Source organism: Canis lupus, chromosome 37 (assembly GCF_003254725.2).
Source record: "Canis lupus dingo isolate Sandy chromosome 37, ASM325472v2, whole genome shotgun sequence".
Classification (NCBI taxonomy): Eukaryota; Metazoa; Chordata; class Mammalia; order Carnivora; family Canidae; genus Canis; species Canis lupus.
The window spans coordinates 6,099,874-6,119,327 of NC_064279.1; the positions used below are offsets into that span (position 1 = coordinate 6,099,874).

Here is a 19,454-nt window from a genome sequence, read left to right on the forward strand (position 1 = left end):
CCGGTCACCTTCCCCCCCACCCCGCCCTGGGGCGCCCTGGGCGGCAGGTGCAGGTGGCAGGTGGCGCCCCCAGCTCAGCGCACAGCTGCTCCCGCGGTGCTTCTGCCTTGCGGGGGGCTTCCCGTTGATTAGGGACGGCCCCACCTGTCCTCTAACCTAACCGGCTGCTCCAGGCCCTGGCCAGCTTTCTGTGCCTAAAAAGTCTCAGAAAACTAGTGGAATAAGAAAGCAAAATCACCTGCTAACACCTAGAGGGAAGCTTCCAGGTCTCGGCTGTTGTAGATACTGAAGTAAGCACAGGGGTGCGTAGGTCTTTTTGAATTAGGGTTTTTGTTCTCTTTGGTAAGTAGTGCGATTACTAGATCTTGGGGGTGTTTCTATTTTTAATTTTTTGAGGAAGCTCCATAGGGTTTTCCACAGAGGCCGCACCAGTGGCATTCCCCCCAACAGGGCACGAGGGGTCCTAACCCTCTACAGTTCTCGCCAATGCTTGTTCCCACAGGTCCTCTAGTCATTCCCGCAGGTGTCAGGTGATAGCTCCCTCTGGTTTTGATGCTCATTTTCCTGATGATTAGGGATGTTGAGCACTTTTTCAGACGTCTGGTGGTCATCTGTAGATCTTCTTTGGAAAAGGTTTATTCAGGTCCTCTCTGTCCATCTTAAGGAAAAAAATAATTTTGGGGTTTGAATAATATATAATTTAATATCCATATATGTAAAGAAATTAGATCATTTGCAAGTATCTTCTCCCATTCGGCAGGCTGCCTTTTCAAGTTTTTTGATGGTTTCCTTTGTTGTGCATAAACTTTCTATTTTGGTATAGTCCCAGGAGTTATTTTTGTTTTAGCTCTCTTGCCCAAAGTTTATGTAGAAAAATGTTACTATGGCTGACATCAAGAAGATTATGGTGGAGGTTTTCTTCTAAAAGTTTTATGGTCAGAGCAGAAAGAATAGGCGTGAGGGTATGGACTCTGCAGTTTCAGAAGAGGGGCGATGCCAGGCATCATCGGGGTGCCCGGGATGGCCTTGGAAGTGGGTGACTGAAGTGAAGGCCTGTGGTCACGGCCGGTCAAGGAACAAAGTTGCTAAGGCTGTGGCTGTTCCCAGGGAGGCTGAAGTCGCAGAGGCGGGTGGAAGACTGTGAGCCAAGGTCTTCAATGAAGGAGGCAGGAAGAGAAGATGTGACGAGCCTAAAATTAGTAAGAACTTTTTAGTGGCAAACAGATGATGAATGTTGCAGACCCCATGTCCTGAGCTGGAAATGTGGAAGGATGGAAAGTCCCGCCCAGAAGCAGAGCCTTCGAGGAGACAAAGTGCAGTAAACACCTGGCGGTCGGCCCAGGCTTCCAAGAACAGTAAGGATTGCGTGCACTTTCATAGCCCGAGAGCACAGCGAAACCTCTGAAAGCCTAATAGAGTGCTGGCGGGCTGATTCCTCAGCCAAAAAGAAAAAAAAAATGCATTTAGAAGGTAAGAGTACGAGAAGCTAAAAAAATTACCCCAAAGTGCTTACACCACAGGCAGTAACCAAGAGATGTGAAGGTACGACTGGTTTAGTGGCTGCCAGTGTGGGGCCAGCAGGACTGCCCCGGGAGCTTGCAGGTGTTTAGAAGGACTTGATGGAAAGCCAGCATCACCTGGGTCGCTTCATGGCAGGTGGACGTAGGCGGGCCAGCAGGATACAGGTGGCTTCACTGCAACAGTCTAGATAGAGATGAGCCTGAAGAAGTCAGCCATTCACTTTCCCACCCTTTCCCCAGCTGCCAATTTTCCTTTTTTTTTTTTTTTTTAATTTTTCCTTTTTCCATCCTCTGCTGTCTCCGTGTGCGCTCACCCCAACCTCAAAAGCCATGATGGAAATAACCAAACATCAGGTGTTCTGACTGCCTTACCTCTCCCGGACCTCCATTTCTGGCTCCTATAGGGGTACAAGGGCTCATTCACAGAATCCTGTTCCTGGACCTGTCTTCTGTGGGGCACTTTGCCAGAATGATGGAAGGAAAAACAATTTTATAAAAATTGGGAAGACCATTCTTTTGTTTTTGTCAGTTATTGTGATTCCTGACAAGCAAGAGGAATGTGACTCCTGGGACTGAATTTCCCTAGTAATTCTCGCAGTAATCAGCAATATCACCAACCAGACCGAGGCCGGGACCTAATCCCTGTCCTCACCATTCAGGTTTAGGTCCGCTCGAAACCCTGAAAAGAACTGATACATTTCAAAAATTGTTAGGAATGGAATTTTAGATTAGGTGAATTGGACAACTGGATCCTTCCAATTAGAGAGACGCTTTATCACCATTACTTATTTCCTTGGAAGACTCGCTTATGCATCCAGCGTTTAATTTGGGTAGAGCTATCTTTACATGCTTTTGATTTATTAATCTACAAATCTGGACGTCTACTTTAAGAGAAGGTGTCTGGGAACAGAAAGTGGTTACCTCAGTTAACCAAATATAAAAGACCAAATGAAGAACAGAAATTGACTTGCTGATATGTCAGTTCCCTGGGTGTCAAGTTCAGCTGCATTTATGATTTTGTGTTTTCTCTCATGGTTTGGGTGAGGTTTTTTTCTAAAATGATTTTATTACACATGAACCAAATGCTTGCTTAGGATTTTATGCCCAAATATGTGCTGATTCTAAGGGAATCTTTTATGAGGCATTTATTTTCCTTTAAAAGGTATCATATAAGCTGCTGAGTTTTGTTGCGTTATTTCTTACTAATTTTTTTTTACCTCCTGCTTTTTGAAACTCCAGCTTTATAGAAGGAAAGAGTGCTGGAATGTTATGCATGCTTCTTTTGAAGCAGTGTGGCTGCTTTTTATTGTGGGGCATGATATGAGGTTGAGAAAATTGAGTGTACCTCTTAAAGCAGAGGCCAGAATCTGGTATTCTTTTCTCTACCCATGCCTTTCTCTCTCTCTGTGCACCTATACTCCTCCCCATCTTCCTCATCTTGCTCAGTTGACAAGGATTTCTTGAACACCTGCTGTGGGCCAGGCATTGTTCTAGGTGTGGGAGAGAGGGGAGGCAGCCAAGATCCCATCTCCTATTCTAGTAAAGAGGAACAGAAAATTAGCAAGAAAAAAAATATTTTGTTTGTTTATTTCAGATAATGAAAAAATACAGGAAGTAAATGAAATGAAAGGTTAATAGGAGAAACTGCAGCCCTAGAAAGTCTCTCACAGGAGGGACGTTTGAGCTGAGATCTGAATGACAAAAGGAGGAGCCAGCCCTTCAAAAAAATGTCAGGAATGAGTTCCCCCAGGAGCAGGTGAGCCAGTGAGAGTCAGGCCTGGATGTGAGAATAAACTTGACACACTCAAAGCCTGAAGAAGGCCGGGGACACAGTGAGGAAGGATCGTATTTTAATAAGGTGAAGAAACCGTGAATTGAAATGGAGCAAGAGTGGAAGCAGGAAGGCCGGCTAGGAACCTACTGAAAATAGGGAAGCGACAATGGTGCTTCCACTTGGGGGAAGTAATGGAAAGTGGAGAGAAGGGGACACATCAGGGATATATTTTGGGGGAAAACCTGAAAGGATTTGCTGATGGACTAGATATAAGGAATAAGAATGAGGTAAAATGACTATTAGGGGTTTTTTCTTTTGCCTGAGTTACTTGGTAGATAGAAGGTGCAAGAAAATTTTTAAAAACTTGGTTCTTAAAAATGTTAAGTTTGAGACGTCTATTAAATGTCCAAGTAAGATTTTGAGGAGGTAGGAAGCTGTACAACTCTGGGTATAGCTCTGGTCAAGGGATAAATTAGAAGTTCATCCATAGATAGATGATCATTGACCATGAGAGTAGATGAAAACGTCAAACAAGAGAGTGTAAATAGAAACAAAAAGGAAGGTGATCCAAGGAACAAGTCCCAAGACTCTTGTTTTCTCTTTCTGGAAACTTGCAATTTAAAAATTGCCGAATTTGTCAACCCTTTAACAAAGAGGCAAGCACAAAGAGTTGCAGCAGATATCTCAGATACAAAAGGAGCCCTACAAAATGTGGTTGACAATTCATGCATGTGGTATTTGTTTGTGAAAATACTGAGCTATATATGGACCAAATCCCATAAAAACAAATAATGATGCTATTTTATTACCACACGTTGACCTTCTACTAATCACAACCAGATCTAACCAACCCAAATGGTTGCATTCAATTTCTTTGAACACTAGAGGGAGATATACTCACCTGCAAACCGGAGAGAAAAATGAACTTGTGTTTCTATAGAACTACTCTTTTACCGTAGAGCCATAGACTATTTTAAAACTTGATATTTTTGCAATCATCAAGAAAGAAGTCTTGAGTAAATTATACTTCTTGGAAAGTAACTCGATGTCTTTGCTAAATCAGGTTTCAGTAGAAGGCTATGTTGTAGATGACTGCCATGTGGTATATTTTCAGGTGATAGCTTACATTTTTCCTTGGACAATGTGGAGCAATGATATAAAACCTGTTAGTTTTTATTTGGAGAAACATCATTTCCTCCTTCCTAGGAATTCTGGCAGCATTTCATTGTAAGTCAAAGTGTCAGAAGCTTTGACTCTTGACCTTATGTCTGTGGACCTGGGGAATGTGCTGTGCTTCATCACGTTCAGTGTTTTTAGGTGGCTTAAAGGTCACTGGCGTTGACTTCATTCTGGACTTTTTATTTGCCCAATAAAATGTTCTTTGACTTTGCTAGGTAATCGCATAGATATGTAGTGTTTTCATGATTGCTTGGGGCAGCTAGAAAACTTTCTCTTTATTTACTTTGGTAATCTTTCCAAAGAACATACTGTAAAACGTCCTCTCTTCCTGATCAAAGGTTGAATGTGAACACTACCCAACAATTCTTAGCCTACCAAATACTTTATTTGACCTTGTAACTAATTTACAAGTCTTTTTTTTTTGTTTTGTTTTGTTTTGTTTTTGTTGTTGTTCAACACTGAAATGCTTCTGTTAATTAAAGGGGGAAAATGTGTTTTCTATCTCTAGGGAAGAAGGAAAGTGTAGGAAAAGAAGCTATTTTCTGGAATCAGAGCTGGTATGAATCCTGACTTTGGACAGATGTCAACTAAACTTATTATGGTCATTGTATTACCATATATACATATTGTGATTATATATTATTTGATATGCATATCAAGTAATTATACAACTGAAAGGAATACAATGTTGTAAGTCAATTATATCTCAAAACAAATTCCTGAATTTGTCTCTACTGATGAAAGTAAACAAGTCGCTTTCTATCTCTGAACTATCATTTTCTTTTCTCTAACTTAGAATCACAGCCTTTTAGAGTTGTTGTGGGGGCTCATTCAGACAATGTACGAAAAGCATCCAGCTTAGCTTCTGGTAAAAAAGCAAACATTCCAAGTTTCCTGGGCCCCACTCTTTCTTTCCCTGTGAAGTGCTTTGTAAATTGACCCTATAAATCATATGTTCATAGATTATGTGCTCTGAAGTATTTGTCAAGTGCTGGTCATATGTACAGAATGTGACCCAGGCCACGTTTGCAAGGCAATCTTGCGGGCATTCGTGTGTGGTCAGAGCTGTATTGCCTGCCCTGTGCTCTCCAGGACTAGGTCAGAAAGAGGACCTCACTAGGCGATCAACTACTCCTAATTATGGGCTTATGAGCAGAGAAAAAAGGAGACACTGAAAGTCTGGTGAGGATTATTATCCCTGCAGGGAATGACTTCCCCTTTCCCTCCACAAATATCAATTTTACCTCCCACCCCCATAAAGGTCCAGCTCAAATCCTTTGTCCAACAGACATTCCTAGCCTAAATGAACTCATCTCTCCAAACACCTATAATATTTATGCAATTCAGTCACCCGCAACTCATGCCTTGCATTCCTACTTACCCTTCACCTACACGGTCTCCCCAACCAGGTAGGTCCTTACAAGGCATGGTTGCTACTAAGTCATATTTCTTAGTGGTTCACTTTAACGCCTTCCACGGTACTCTACTGGAAGCAGCCACTGATGCTTCCTTGAATGTATTCCCAGGTCAGTTTTCCTTCGCCTTCCTTGCCACACACATTTTGACAATAGAACTCATCAAGGGTAAACGAATCCGTACTGTTTAAATCATTCTGCTGACAGCATCTGCCAATTATCTCTTTAAACTACAGATTCTTAAAAAGAAAAAGCCCCAAAGTCTAACCTATTATGCTTACCTTTATGCTGTTTACTTTGCTACCCATGGCATAATTCTTGCCAAGTATTCACTCTCAGTTGGAACAAACTAGCTACCATGGGGTCATTTACAGGTATAATATATATGATAAACATTTTTATCATTGGCAGCTGACTTTTTTCTTTTTAAATTCCATAGTCAAGTGTTATTATTGGTCATAAAACGAGCGATAATTTGACACGTGTCAAACTCTGACATTGTCACACACGACTCCATTTTTACATATGCAGAACTGAAACAGATGGTGAAGTTTTATCATCATTTATTATTCAAGCTGCAATAAAGGGTTGCTAAAGCTAGAATTAGAATGCTCTTCAAGGTCGTGAAGGATAAAGAATCACACATGAAATGCAGCACCTGTTCCCCGAGTGTCAAACCATAACACAGGAAAGTCCTAATCCTCGGTCTTGACTACAGAGCAGCTCTGTGATGTGGCCGACAGGCAGTGCGAGGCTGCTTTAGGGTGGTCGCAACCTGCCTCTGAGGCACACGAGGCAAGATTATATGCTCTTCAAGAGGACAATACAGGGAACGTATTTTCAAATACTGATAATTGAAGTAACATTTTCAAAAGAGACACATGGCAATGTATTTTTTATTTTTGTATTTTTTATTTTTTTTAAATATCCTAGTAATGGGTAGTTTTTCAAAAGCAGATGCAGAAAAAATATGGGAGCAGACTCTGCTCTTAATCATTCACAAATCTCTTAGCTAAATTTTATGTTTAATTACATTTTCTCCTAAACTCTACTCCATTTCTCCTTCCTTTCATATCTCAAATCCTCAAGTGAGTGGTCTTTACTCACTTGATCCACTTGATCCACTTTTTATTTCCTTGCCATTTGATCTCTTTGAAAATCTATAATCTACAATAAATCTATTGAATCTCAGTTCAAATAATCTACTTGAAATCTATTTCCACAGTCCATGTCTTCAAACCGCTAACAACCTTGACCCATTTCTTGTTTTTCTTAACTACTATTCAGAATTTGAGGTTGCTGTTACTTCCTTCTTAAAATTATTTTCTTCCTAGTCTTGCATGACAGCCAAGCCCCATTCTTCTACTTCTCTCACATTTTTCTGGCTCTTCTTCCTTCCCTGTCCATCCATTTGTAGACAATCCTTACAGCCTTGGTTGTGCTCTCTCCCCTCATTGCTCATGCCAATGACTCATCTACTCTTAAAGCTTCATATTCCACCTTTATGCTTACAGCTCCAGAGTCTTTGTTCCCTGCCATTTTCCCTCTGAATACTTATATCTTGTGCTCAATTATCTACATGACTTTTCCCTTCAAACTACACTGCTGTCCGAAACCACAGATCCAAAACTGATCTCCTCTTCCCAAGTTTTCAGCTTTACCTGCAGCCTTACCAATCTTCCAAGATCAGTATCTTGAATTCATCTTGGTTTTCTCCTTGTTCTCCAAGTCTGCATTAGCCATCTGTTGCCATTATTATTATTATTATTATTATTATTATTGAAATGTCTTAGGATCATCTCTTCCTTCTCGTCCTACTGCCATTAGTAAAAGCCAGGCTCTGAGCACCTAGGTAACTGGGTGGGTCTTTTTTTTTTTTTTTTAATTTTTTTTTTTTATTTATTTATGATAGTCACATAGAGAGAGAGAGAGAGAGAGAGAGAGAGGCAGAGACACAGGCAGAGGGAGAAGCAGGCTCCATGCACCGGGAGCCCGACGTGGGACTCGATCCGGGGTCTCCAGGATCGCGCCCTGGGCCAAAGGCAGGCGCCAAACCGCTGCGCCACCCAGGGATCCCCTGTGTGGGTCTTTTAATTGTGGTTTGTTTGGTCCTCAGTCTGTCCAATATGCACACTTAAAAGCAAATAACACTAAAATAATCCAGAATGATTCCTTCTTGGTCTCATGTCATCAAACTCTATTTCAGAAGACTACCCATCAATTCCTTCTTCCTTATCAATCTATTCTTTTTTTTTTCATTTGTTTCTATTGAAGTTTGATTTGCCAACATATAGTATAACACCCAGTGCTCATTCCATCAAGTGCCCTCCTCCGTGCCCGTCAATCCATTCTTACCTTCCATAACCCTCTTCCCTATGCAGAGTCTCTATATTGTGCAACATAGAACCTCTACTCAGGTTGTGATCCTCCACATTTTAACTGACTCTACTTATCCTCTGTATCTTTCTTTATCCAGCCTTATCCCAAACCAATTCAAAGGCATTCCATCAATAAGCTTTTGCCCAAAAAAAAAAAAAAAAAAAAAAAAAAAAAAAAAATAAGCTTTTGCCCAAATATCTAACAATGGTCCATTCCTTTTTAAAACAAGAATTCACATAATATAACCTTCCAGTTTATTAACTATTATTGTTTGTATAAAGGCTATTCTCCTTTCTTTACCTAATGTATTATTTTTTTCCATTTTTACTTATTCTCTAAGTCCCAGTTTAAAGATCACGTCCTCTACAAAGTCTACCCTGGCCATCCCAGTCACTTGTGTCCCCTAAACATACCTGGCATAGTCTCAGTTATGTACCTGAACAGATGTAAAAATCTTCCAGTTGTACTATATTTTGAAAAAGAATGACCTCAATGGAATTAATTGCTTATTTAGACCCTAAGGATGCATACATAAATTAACAGGTAAAGATGATATTTTTCTAGGCCAAGGCTTCGGTGTTATTAGTAGAAGCAATAAATAGAAATGAATTCTCAGAGCTATTCTATTTTCAGCAAAGCTAAAAAATAGCTTATCATCAGTCTAAGAAATATTTATCACTATAGTTTATATAGTAATCATTATTTTTGTTTTTAAAACTTTATCTCAAATTACAAAAATAACAAACTGATACCATAATGGTTATATCGATCATAATACAATTGTCAAAATCCATATGATTTTGCAAAGAGCAAACCCTAATATAAACTATGGACTTTACTTATAATATATCAATATTTGCTCATCACTGTAATAAATGTGTTACACTAACACAAATACTAATAATAGGGAAAATGGGGATAAGGGAGATTAGGAGGCATATAGGAACTCTCTACTTTCCACTCAATTTTTCTGTAAACTTAAAACTATTCCAAAAAAAATCCAATTTATTAACTTCTTTAAAATAACGTATTTATTATAGAAAATGTGTAATGTCCTGTAAAAAAGGACAAGGAAGAATATTTAAAACATCTTCAAGCCTATGACTTTGTCATTGTCAGTATTTTGATATCCCTTCAGTCTATCATTCTGTTTATCGATCGATCCATCCATCCATCCATCCCTGGAAGATACTTTATCCACTATTGTTACATGACTATTTTCTTCTAATATTTAATCATATATCACAAGCAGTTTTCCTGCCATTAAATAATCTCTAGCAATAAATTTTTTAATAATCACATGATATAAACCTCTTTATCTTGAAGCTGTATTTCTAAGATTTCCCTGAGCTTTAATTTCTGCAGCATGATAAACCCATTTCCTTTAGTACTTTCTAAACCTGCATCACTGTTTCCTTCTTGGTATTCATATCTGCATTTTTTTTTTAAGAGAGAGCACAGGGGGAGGGGCAGAGGGAAAGGGAGAGAATCTTAAGCAGGTTCTATGCCCAGCACGGAGCTCGATCTCACAACCCTGAATTCTTGACTTGAGCCGAAATCGAGAGTTAGACACTGAACGAACTGAGCCACCCAGGAGCCCCCATATCTCTATTCTTGCTATCCCCTTCTCAGGATGCTTTACAGTGACTTATTTATATTACTTACTGATTTTCTATGTAGCAGTCCCTTTCCACAGAATCATTTTTTTGTGTGTAACATTTCTTTTCTAAAAATACACCAGCAAAAAAAAAAAAGCAAAAAATACATCAGCTTATTAGCTAAGAGTAGTTTTTGACATAAAGCAGCATGCGTACTGTTATACAGCTCATCAGTGATTAATTAGAACATATACTAAAGTATGCCAATGACTCCAAGATCTTTTTCTACCTGATGCCTAATCTTTATAGCCTATGGCCCTGAATTACTATTTGGGTTTATTTAAGAAAGAAACTTAGAGATGGGGCTGATTAGAAGTAGTACCCTACAGAGTCTCTCTATATTAGAACCACATAAGAGTTTCTGAATTAGTGCACATGGGTTGAAGTGGTCCCACTGATAGGCCAAAACTGTCCTCTGGTTCTGGCTTGTATTGCTATCGAGAAGTCAACAATTATTGTTCACCTGGATGTAACGTTCCTTTCCTCTGGCTGCTTTTAATATGTTCTTTTTTCATAGATTTTTGCCAATTTGATTATGAGGTATGGTTTGATGTGATCTTTGTATTTATCTCCCTTCACATTGACCAGTTTCCTTGGGTTATATTTATCATCCATTTTGGAAAACATTTAACCACTATTGCTTGAAATACCTCTCTGCTCCAGTTATACTTTATCCAATATATAATATAGTATATATTATAATATATATATATGTATATATAGGAACAGCTTGTTTAAATTAGATAATCATATATATGTGTGTGTATATATATACACATGTATTACACAGTATTTATATATGTGTGTGTGTATATATACTGATTACTTGATCTGTCTACAGCTCTCTGAGGCTCCGTCCACTTTTTTTTTCAGTGTCTGCTCTCCATGCTTCAGTTTTGATAGTTCCTGTGTCCTTGTCTTCAAGTTGTGGTTTTTTGGTTGTTCTCCTGTAGTGTTAAACCTATCTTGTGGTCATTTCATTTTATATGTTGATACTTTTGGTTCTGGAGCTTCTATTTGATTCTTTTCTTAGAGACTCAATTTCTCTGTTAAGATTCTCTGTTCTTTCAATGTGCTTATGTTTTTCTTTTAATCCTTGAATATATTTATAACAGTGGTTCAAAAGTCCTAGCCACTAATTTTATCATCACAGTTATTTCTCGTTCGGTTTACATTGGCTGACTTTTTCCCCTCTGGCTGTACAACTGGGACTGGCGTATTTGGTAGCATAACCCCCACACAGGGTCTTTGGTCTGTGGGGGTATCTTAGAGCTACCATCCTGGGGAGCCCAGTGGAAGCCTCTGGAGCTTCCCTCTACCGCCTGTAAAAAATGGCATATCAAAAACACATCCATCTATGGGGTAAATGATTTATGGGGTAAATCAGTGCCACCCTTAGTATCTAAAGGAAAAATACTTTTACCAGGGCCCACAATAAGAGTTACATTGAATCATAAACTATGACTTCTGCTTTGGTACTTTAAGCAAAAATAAAACACATTAAGAATGAAAAGAAGAACGTAAGTACAATTGCAGGAAATATTAAAATGTAAGGGAAAACATGATAAATAATGTTATGTCCACATATTTAAAACCTAAATGAGTTGGGGACACCTGGGTGGCTCAGCGGTTGAGCATCTACCTTTGGCTCAGGGCGTAATCCCGGTCCCGGGATCGAGTCTCACTTCGGGCTCCCTGCATGGAGGCTGCTTCTCCCTCTGTCAGTGTCTCTGCTTCTCTCTCTGTGTTTCTCATGAATAAATAAATCTTTAAATGATTTGGACAAATCTAAATCTAAATGATTTGGAAAAATTCCTAGAAAAATATGACTAAAATACAAACAAAAGACTAAAGAAGAAACAGAAAATCTGAATGATCTTAAAATTATTATTGTAATTGCATCAGTAATTAAAAGATTTCTCAAAAGGTAAAGCCAGCTCAGAAAGTTCCATATATGAATGAAACATTCAAGGAATATGTTCTAATTTTAAACAAACTGTTCCTAAGACTAGGAAAAGAGGAAAATGCCCCAACTAATTAATAAGCCCAACTGAACCTTCCGAATAAAATTAGACAACGACAATATGAACAGGAAAATTATAGGCCATTCCCACTGTGGGAAAGCCCTAAATAAAATATTAGTAGGCCAAAGTGAGTTGAGTATATAAAATACAAGAATGCAAGAATTGTTTAACATTAGAAACATCTATTAATATAATTGACCTCATTGTGGTATAATGAAAAAATACATATGGTCTTTGTCCCACATTCTTGGCACAGAGCTTTTAAAATCCTTGGCATTTCCTGAGGGAGAGCAGTGACTATTGTTATTCATAACAAGCCCCTTTCTACCAAACCTTTGGAAGACCAAGCATGAGATTAGAGGTTTGGGAGTTTCAGTCCCAGCTTCTGACATTTGAGGATGGAAGCGCAGGGGACTGGAGGTTGTTTGATCACCAATGATCAATAAGTGAATCAATCATGCCTACTTAATGAAACCTTAATAAAACATTCTTAAACTACGAGGTTCTGGCCGCTTCCAGGGGGTAAACACATCAGTGCTGGAGAAGAGGTGCCTGGAGAAGGCACGCGAGCTCCGTGCCTGACCCCCTCTGCCTCCCATCACCTTGCCATGAGCATCTCTTCCATTTGGCTGCTCCTGGGTTGTATCCTTTCTAATAAAACTGTGATCCTAATTCTAGAGCTTTCCTGAGTTCTACAAATCATTCTATCGAATTATCAAACCTGGTCATGGGAAGACTCCTATTTATAGCCAATTGGTCAGCAGTGGGGGGGGGGGGGGGCGTTCCAGCAACTTGTGACCAATATCTGAAGTGAGGACAGTCTTGTGGCACAGAGTCCTTAACCTATGGGGTTGATGCTAATTCAGTGTAGTTAGTGGAAGAATTGAATTGAATCATAGGACGCCCAGTTGGTATGACAGACAAAATTGTTATTGGAAAGATACCATATGGTTCAAGACAAATTAGAGGGGAAAAAAATCATATAATTTCCTCAGAAAGTGGAGCAAGAAAATAGGTAGCAAATCCTTTAGGTCTATCTGCCCAGATCCCACACGAGTGCGCACTGTGTACCACTAATGGGTTACAAGTGAACCAAGATCGTGAAGGCTCTGAAAGCCAGACCCCTTAAGCTCGTTGCTTCTCCAGCTTCAAACAGATTCCTAGGTTTTTTTCTACTGTCATGAGGGAATAGTATAATTTTCTATGTGCGCGGTCATGTCAGAAAGTATAGAATTTTTTTTTTTTTTTTAGTAGATGAGTTTAACTCAAATGGCTGTTATTCTATGGTTCCATCTCCTACTCATTGGTGGATGAGATCCATCAGTTTTTGAGTAGAGCTTCTCTATTAAAAAATGTTTCAATCTCTAACTACTGGGAACTTGCTCTTTTCTTCCCTCCACGCCTGAACTAATGTGACACAAGGATCACGGGTAAGAGTGTGTTTTGCAAATGCAAATTTCCCTCCATTGGGCTGAATTAAGGCCAAGAGGGAGGGCACAGAGTGTGTTAGCCAGCCTATTTCACCACTTCCTCACACCCTCCAATGTAATTGCTTTCAGCAATCAAGCTGATATTTTTAATCTCCATTGATCTGACTGGCTCCAAGGGAACTTAATTTCAGTTATTAACCGCTTAATATGCCAATGCTTAGAATTTTTAAAATGAGGAGCTATTCTGAATCAAAACCCATGGATGAGCCAAACTTGAACCCAGGTTCACCAATGATTTGCAAACTTTGCACTTACTGCAAACGTTTTCATACACGGCTCTTCTCCTGCTTTTATTCTCTCTGAACTGTCCCTGAAAAAATCTCCCTGAGATCTCTGACCAACTTCACTTTAAGCCACCTGCCCTCTTCTATTTCTGCCCAGGAGGACTCTGTGACCAGTGTCAGATGGGCCTGTCAGAGCAAGGCGTGTTGCCCCTCCCTTCGGCTTCCCCCTCTCTTGCACTGGGGGATCTTCCTCCCTTAAAGGATCTCAATGATGACTCTGCTCCACAACCTGAAGTCACACTTGGTGAGCTTCCAGCCTCATTTTTTTTCCTGTTTTTCAATCCTCGTTAGTCAGGAGCCCCTTCTAGAAATCAACGCATCATGACTCTGTTCTGGAGCATATCCCTTCCAGGTGACCCTCACGTGGAACTTTGAGAATAGCAGGTTTATTTCCATAACATTGGCACCGAGCAAGACACTCTCTTTCTATTCCCTTTGCAGATATTTATGAAGTGCCGTCCCTCCCTGTCAAGGCAGTCTTGCATCTGTACCCTGAAGAGAGAACCTCCACGGGCCATATTACTACCAAGGCTTTGTCCCATCACACTTTCCACCCCAACAACACACGGATGTTATACCCCTGCTAGGACCCACTATAATCACTGTTTCCACGCTCACAAATACAAAATGCTCTTATGTTAAGAGATGGTCAGCATTTTGTTTTTGTCACAGAATCATTATCTCTATAGGTTTGCTCTTTGGATTTTAAGTAATAATCTGACATAGAGGGTACTTACACAGACCATGGTACTTAGCCAAAGATATCCAGAAGGTTTGCTCAAAAACAATTCTTGTTGGGTCAGCCTTTATTAAATCCTCCCCAGGAGCTGATATTTTGAGAACAAAATATTACTGGTAAAGAGAAGCATGTGAAGTTTCCAAAAGCAAAAGCGTATGTAACCAATGAAAGGATAAAATTTCAAGGCCTGTACAGTAAAGCAGCTGTTAGATGATTTACTGGAAAATTCTTCCAAAACATAACAGAGGCTTCCTACTACAAAGGAAATATTTTCCTTCAAGTCCATACTATTAAAGTTCAATATGTAACATACTCAAAAGACCTCTCTAATAAAATCTGAGATTTTCACGAAAACCTCCACCTTAGGGACTTGATTCTCATTCCATCCCTCTGCACAGCCCGAGCATCACTGGTGTGAGATTCGTGATGTGTGTTCTAAACTCCAGACTCATTCCTTCTGTGCAGTTTCCAGTATCAATAGCAGAGGCCGGGACTTCATCTCTCCAGCCTACGAGTGACTCCTGTTAAACTCAGCAAATCAGATAACCTCTCACTTGCAATCAGAGAAATTATCTTAGACCTGCCAGCAGAGCTCTGGGGATTTACAAGGCAATGAGGACAACTGCAAAGCAATACTTAATGAGGGGGATGAGGGGGGTCAGCAAGGGAGAGAAAAATAGACTGTTTCCAGTACCTGCCTTAGCTTTCTACATGGTCGACCAGAGGCAGAAGGCCTTTCTCGGGTGTTCTCCACCTGTTTTGGCCAAGTCCTGGAGGAGAGAATGAAGGCAACTCTGAGGTATGCAGCACATTGCACGCTCACTGCTCCACAGCCCAGAGCAGTGATGGATGAGGACCCCAGGCAACGCTTCCCATCTAGCCTCATTCTCGACTCTGCTGACCCATGAGGCCATTTATTAGGAGTCATCGGAAAGCTCTTGGGCTCTGTAATGCCGTATATTCACGTCGAGCATCCCCTGGCTCAAATGACAAGGACTCCACCTGTACAAAGGGCATTACTGAGCTTCCTGGGGCGTAATTACTCCTGAGGCTTCGATCCCCACAGGAAAAGCAAAGTGGCAGTGGACAGAGGAGACACAGTGGGGCAAGTCGAGGACGAGGAAAGATGTGTCCTGCCACCTGCCTCCCTTCCTATTCTGAACGTGCCAACCAATTCCAGCCCACCTGTCCCCCATGTGCCAGAGTGTGGGGCAGGCCCCTGGAGCAAGAGACGTTCTCCTGGGCAGACAGCTCTTTATCTGATTCCTGATTAATGGTAAAGTGGCTGCTCTCAGCTCTGGATGTTCACACCATAAGACAGGACACTTGGCTTCCACACGTGCATCTGTTTGATTGAAACTCCAGGCTGCACAGGCCTACTTTTCTGAAGAAAGGAACGTGAAAAGGGCCCAATGGCAACAGGAACATTGATACAGGAATGGTTTGGTCAATGACTACGGCATATGAGCTAAAGGTCATATTTCGGTAAAATAGGTAATGGTTTGGTCAATGACTACGGCATATGAGCTAAAGGTCATATTTTGGTAAAATAGGTAATTTTGGGGGGTGGGGAATGTAGAAAGTAACTTCAAAAAAAAAATTCAGTGAATACGAAAAAGGGCATATTTGGTCCATGATGAGAACTTTTTCCTTCCTTGTGAAAGCACTACTATCTTCAAAGTTACCTACAACTGTTTACTACATGGACCCTTTGAGCTTCATTGATAAGGAGGGAGTCAAACACTGCTTCCAGTGATACTCTGCTCACGTGGGTGACAGCAGGCCCCCTGCCTTGGGCCATGCCACCCTAGTTCCAGCTGAGGAGCCGCTGTAAAGTCTGTCCCGATCAAAGCAATGAATGGGCCCAGGGTCTGCTCGTTCCAAGCGTCAGGAGATACCTTGGGATCAGTTATAGAGCTGTTTCTTCATATGTGTCTTAGCACCCCACAGTGTGCACGCTCCCCTGGTGTCTCCTCTTCTCCCTTTGCTGGCCGACTCCTGGGTATCCCCTAGGGATCAACAGCCCTGAGCTCACAGCACTTGGGCTCAGGCCCAGGGATGAGTCAGGATGGCCTTTCCTCTTGGCTAGTGACTAGTGTAGGGATCAAACCAAAAAGGAAACACTGCTAAGGGCTTTGGAAAAAGGCTTTCCTCCCTAATAAAAGGCAACTTGACGTGACCGGGAATAGAAAGTAGATGGTAAGTGCAGTTTCGCAGCATGCTGTTCCCTCCACGAGAGTATACAGTGACCTGGCCATGACAGCAGCTCTCCGGCGTTGGCTCAGTTTACCTGATGTGGTAGGCTGAATGATGCCCCCCTCCCCAGAGACGTCAGGGTCGTCATCCCCAGCGTCTGTGACTCTGCTCCCTTACATGAAAATGAACTTTTGATTAAGACAGGGGTCTGGAAACAGGGAGATTATGCTGGGCCATCCTGAGAGGTCCGGTGTCCCTCTCAGAGGACAGAAAGAGATCCCAGTCAGTAGTGGGAGAGGTGCTGTGGGAAGCAAGACACTCAGTGATGGGAAGGGGGGACTATGGCCAAGGAAGACAGGACGTCCTAGAAGCTGAGAAGGGCAAGGAAACTGCTTCTCTCTTAAACCTCCAGAAGGTACTCAGCCCTGCCGACGGCTTGAATTTGGACTGCCCGGACTGTAAGAGAATAAATTGGTGTGTTTTAAGCCAAAGTTGGTGGAAATGTGTTATACTAGCAAGAAGAAACTAGCATTTCTGGCTAGCCAGGTAAGACACGTTCCCTATGTCTTACATGTAGTCCCTCTGTTAGTTTGGATGTTTTGCTGCACATAACAGAAGCCCCAACTGAAAATCACTTAAACAGTTAAGGGACCTAGGACCTCACTTGTTAAAACAGAGAAGCAGTGTCAAGGTGTTACAGGTTGGTTAATTTAGCAACTCAATGACATCTCAGAGATCCATGTTTTGGGGGTTTTTTCCCTCCAAATTCGTGCTTGGCTGTTCTCAACAGGAAGGTTTATCTCTTTGTCTTGGTCCACACATGGTCAAAATGGTGGTTGGGGTTCTAATCACTAATCCTTACACACTAATATCCAAAGGCTGAAAGATAAAATCACTCTTTTGATGCATCTTTTTTTAAGCACCAGGAATATTCTCCCAGAAGTCCCCACCTCGATGTTGCTTCATGGGAAAAGAGGATTTCCACTACCTCCGTTTGACCTCAGCCTGAACTTCCCAACTGATGAAGTTCTTCCCTCTGGCTTATGTCTCAACTCAGGCAAAAGACCCTGCAAGCAAAGCATGTCATGATGGGAACCCTCAAGTAATAAGGACTGCCCTGAAGTCAGCAAGACCCCATACGATCGACCCCAAAGACAAGGATCACCCTTGACCTTTACCATCCACCTGCATGTACCCACCAACTCTTGTCCCACATTTTCCCTACATAAACCTGGAAGTACTTTCAGTACAATGGAGGCATCTTTGAAATGCTAGTCCATGGTCTTCTCAGTGTGGCCTCCCTTTCTTTCTAAATACCTTTCTTATTTCACCACCACCCATCCTCTACACCTTTGGACTCTGTCAGCAGCAAGTGGCTGAAACCTGGTCTGTTTGGGACCCCCAGAGTGAGGTGCTCTTGCACCCCTGTGCCCTGGTCGTGGTGTGGCATTAGCAAGAAGCTGATTCACCTACTTCTAAACCAGTCACCAGGAAGGGGGTGGACTCAAGAACCCCGTCCTGGGACAACAGAAGAGCTGGTCCCTCCTGACCAGCTAGGTCACGGCATCCTATTTTCCAGGTTGCATTAGTAAGAAAGAAGCGAGACAGTAGCTGATGTGCAGAAACACATACATTCCCTCCTCGAGGATCCTTTTGAACAAACAACTACATCAAAGACAAAAATCTTCCAAAGTTGAAGAGGGCTGTCCTTTCAGCAAAATGTGCGAATGTCTATAACTTCCACTTCTTTTGCTCAAAATCTTCTGACCTGGAAGTGCATTCATTTATTTAATATTTTTCTTTGCTTAGTGCAGCCCCCGAATGAATGTTTACTGAACCAAGGGTCGATAATAGTTATTTTGTGCCTCTAGCGATATTATTTTCTTATTTGATTCTCAACAGTTGAGCGGGTGTTTAGAGTCTACTGGAGATTTTATTAACATAAATATTTGTGTTAGATTGAATAAAAATAAAAATACTAACTGTTACATAACATTTTCTCTGAGCCTGTTGTTACACTAAGGACTTTACATAACTCATCTAATCCTAGCTGTACGAAGTAGTACTGGGTTTTGAGCGAGAGGGTGTGAGTGGGGGGGCTTGTTTTTTTCTTTTTTTTTTTTTAACATGGAGCTTAAACTCAGGACCCTGAGATGAAGAGCCACATGTTCTACAGACTGAGCCGGCCAGGTGCCCCCAAAGTGGTACTGGTTTTAATCCCCATTTTGTAGATGAAGAAATACAGACAGAGAAAGGAAAACCATTGATAATATATTCCTTCTTGGAAAAGGTAAAGCAGTGGCAAGAAGTAGCTCTCATGATATTTTATTATTTTTTATTTTTTATTTTTCTCATGATATTTTAAAAGGAAATAAAAACAACAGTTAAGCATCTGACTCTTGATTTCAGCTCAGGTCGTGATCTCAGGGTCGTGACATCTAGCCCTTTGCTGGGCTCTGTGCTAGGCACTAGGCTTGGAGCTTGCTAAGGATTCTCTCTCTCCCTTACCCTGTACCCCTAACCCCTCTAAAGCAGAAATAAAATAAAATGAAATAAAATAAAATAAATAAAAAAATAAAATAAAATAAAAAAGGAAGGAAGGAAATAGTTAATAAAAATGGCGTTATACATGACCAAACTGCAGGATAATTTTATACCAATATTTCCAAAAAATTATTTTTCCTGTAAGATTAAAGACAAGCAGCATTCAAACCTAAACTGAGGGGTGGACAAAAACATAGCACAAAATGAAAAGTGTGTCTGTGGGAAAGACACCAAAAGAAAAAAGATACACTT

General features: G+C 41.0%; 1 long non-coding RNA gene across 6 annotated transcripts; it reads left to right on the plus strand.

The window, feature by feature from the left end:
* Positions 1-13: 13 nt before the first annotated feature.
* LOC112656625 (uncharacterized) lies at positions 14-18,653 on the plus strand. Of its 6 annotated transcripts, none has more exons than XR_004812413.2 (5): positions 14-342; positions 1,108-1,470; positions 13,821-13,967; positions 14,165-15,956; positions 17,579-18,653. It is a non-coding gene; the product is annotated as an uncharacterized LOC112656625 (long non-coding RNA). The 6 variants fall into 6 exon arrangements; XR_004812416.2 differs by having other exon boundaries at positions 14-302; XR_004812415.2 differs by having other exon boundaries at positions 14-290.
* Positions 18,654-19,454: the final 801 nt, after the last annotated feature.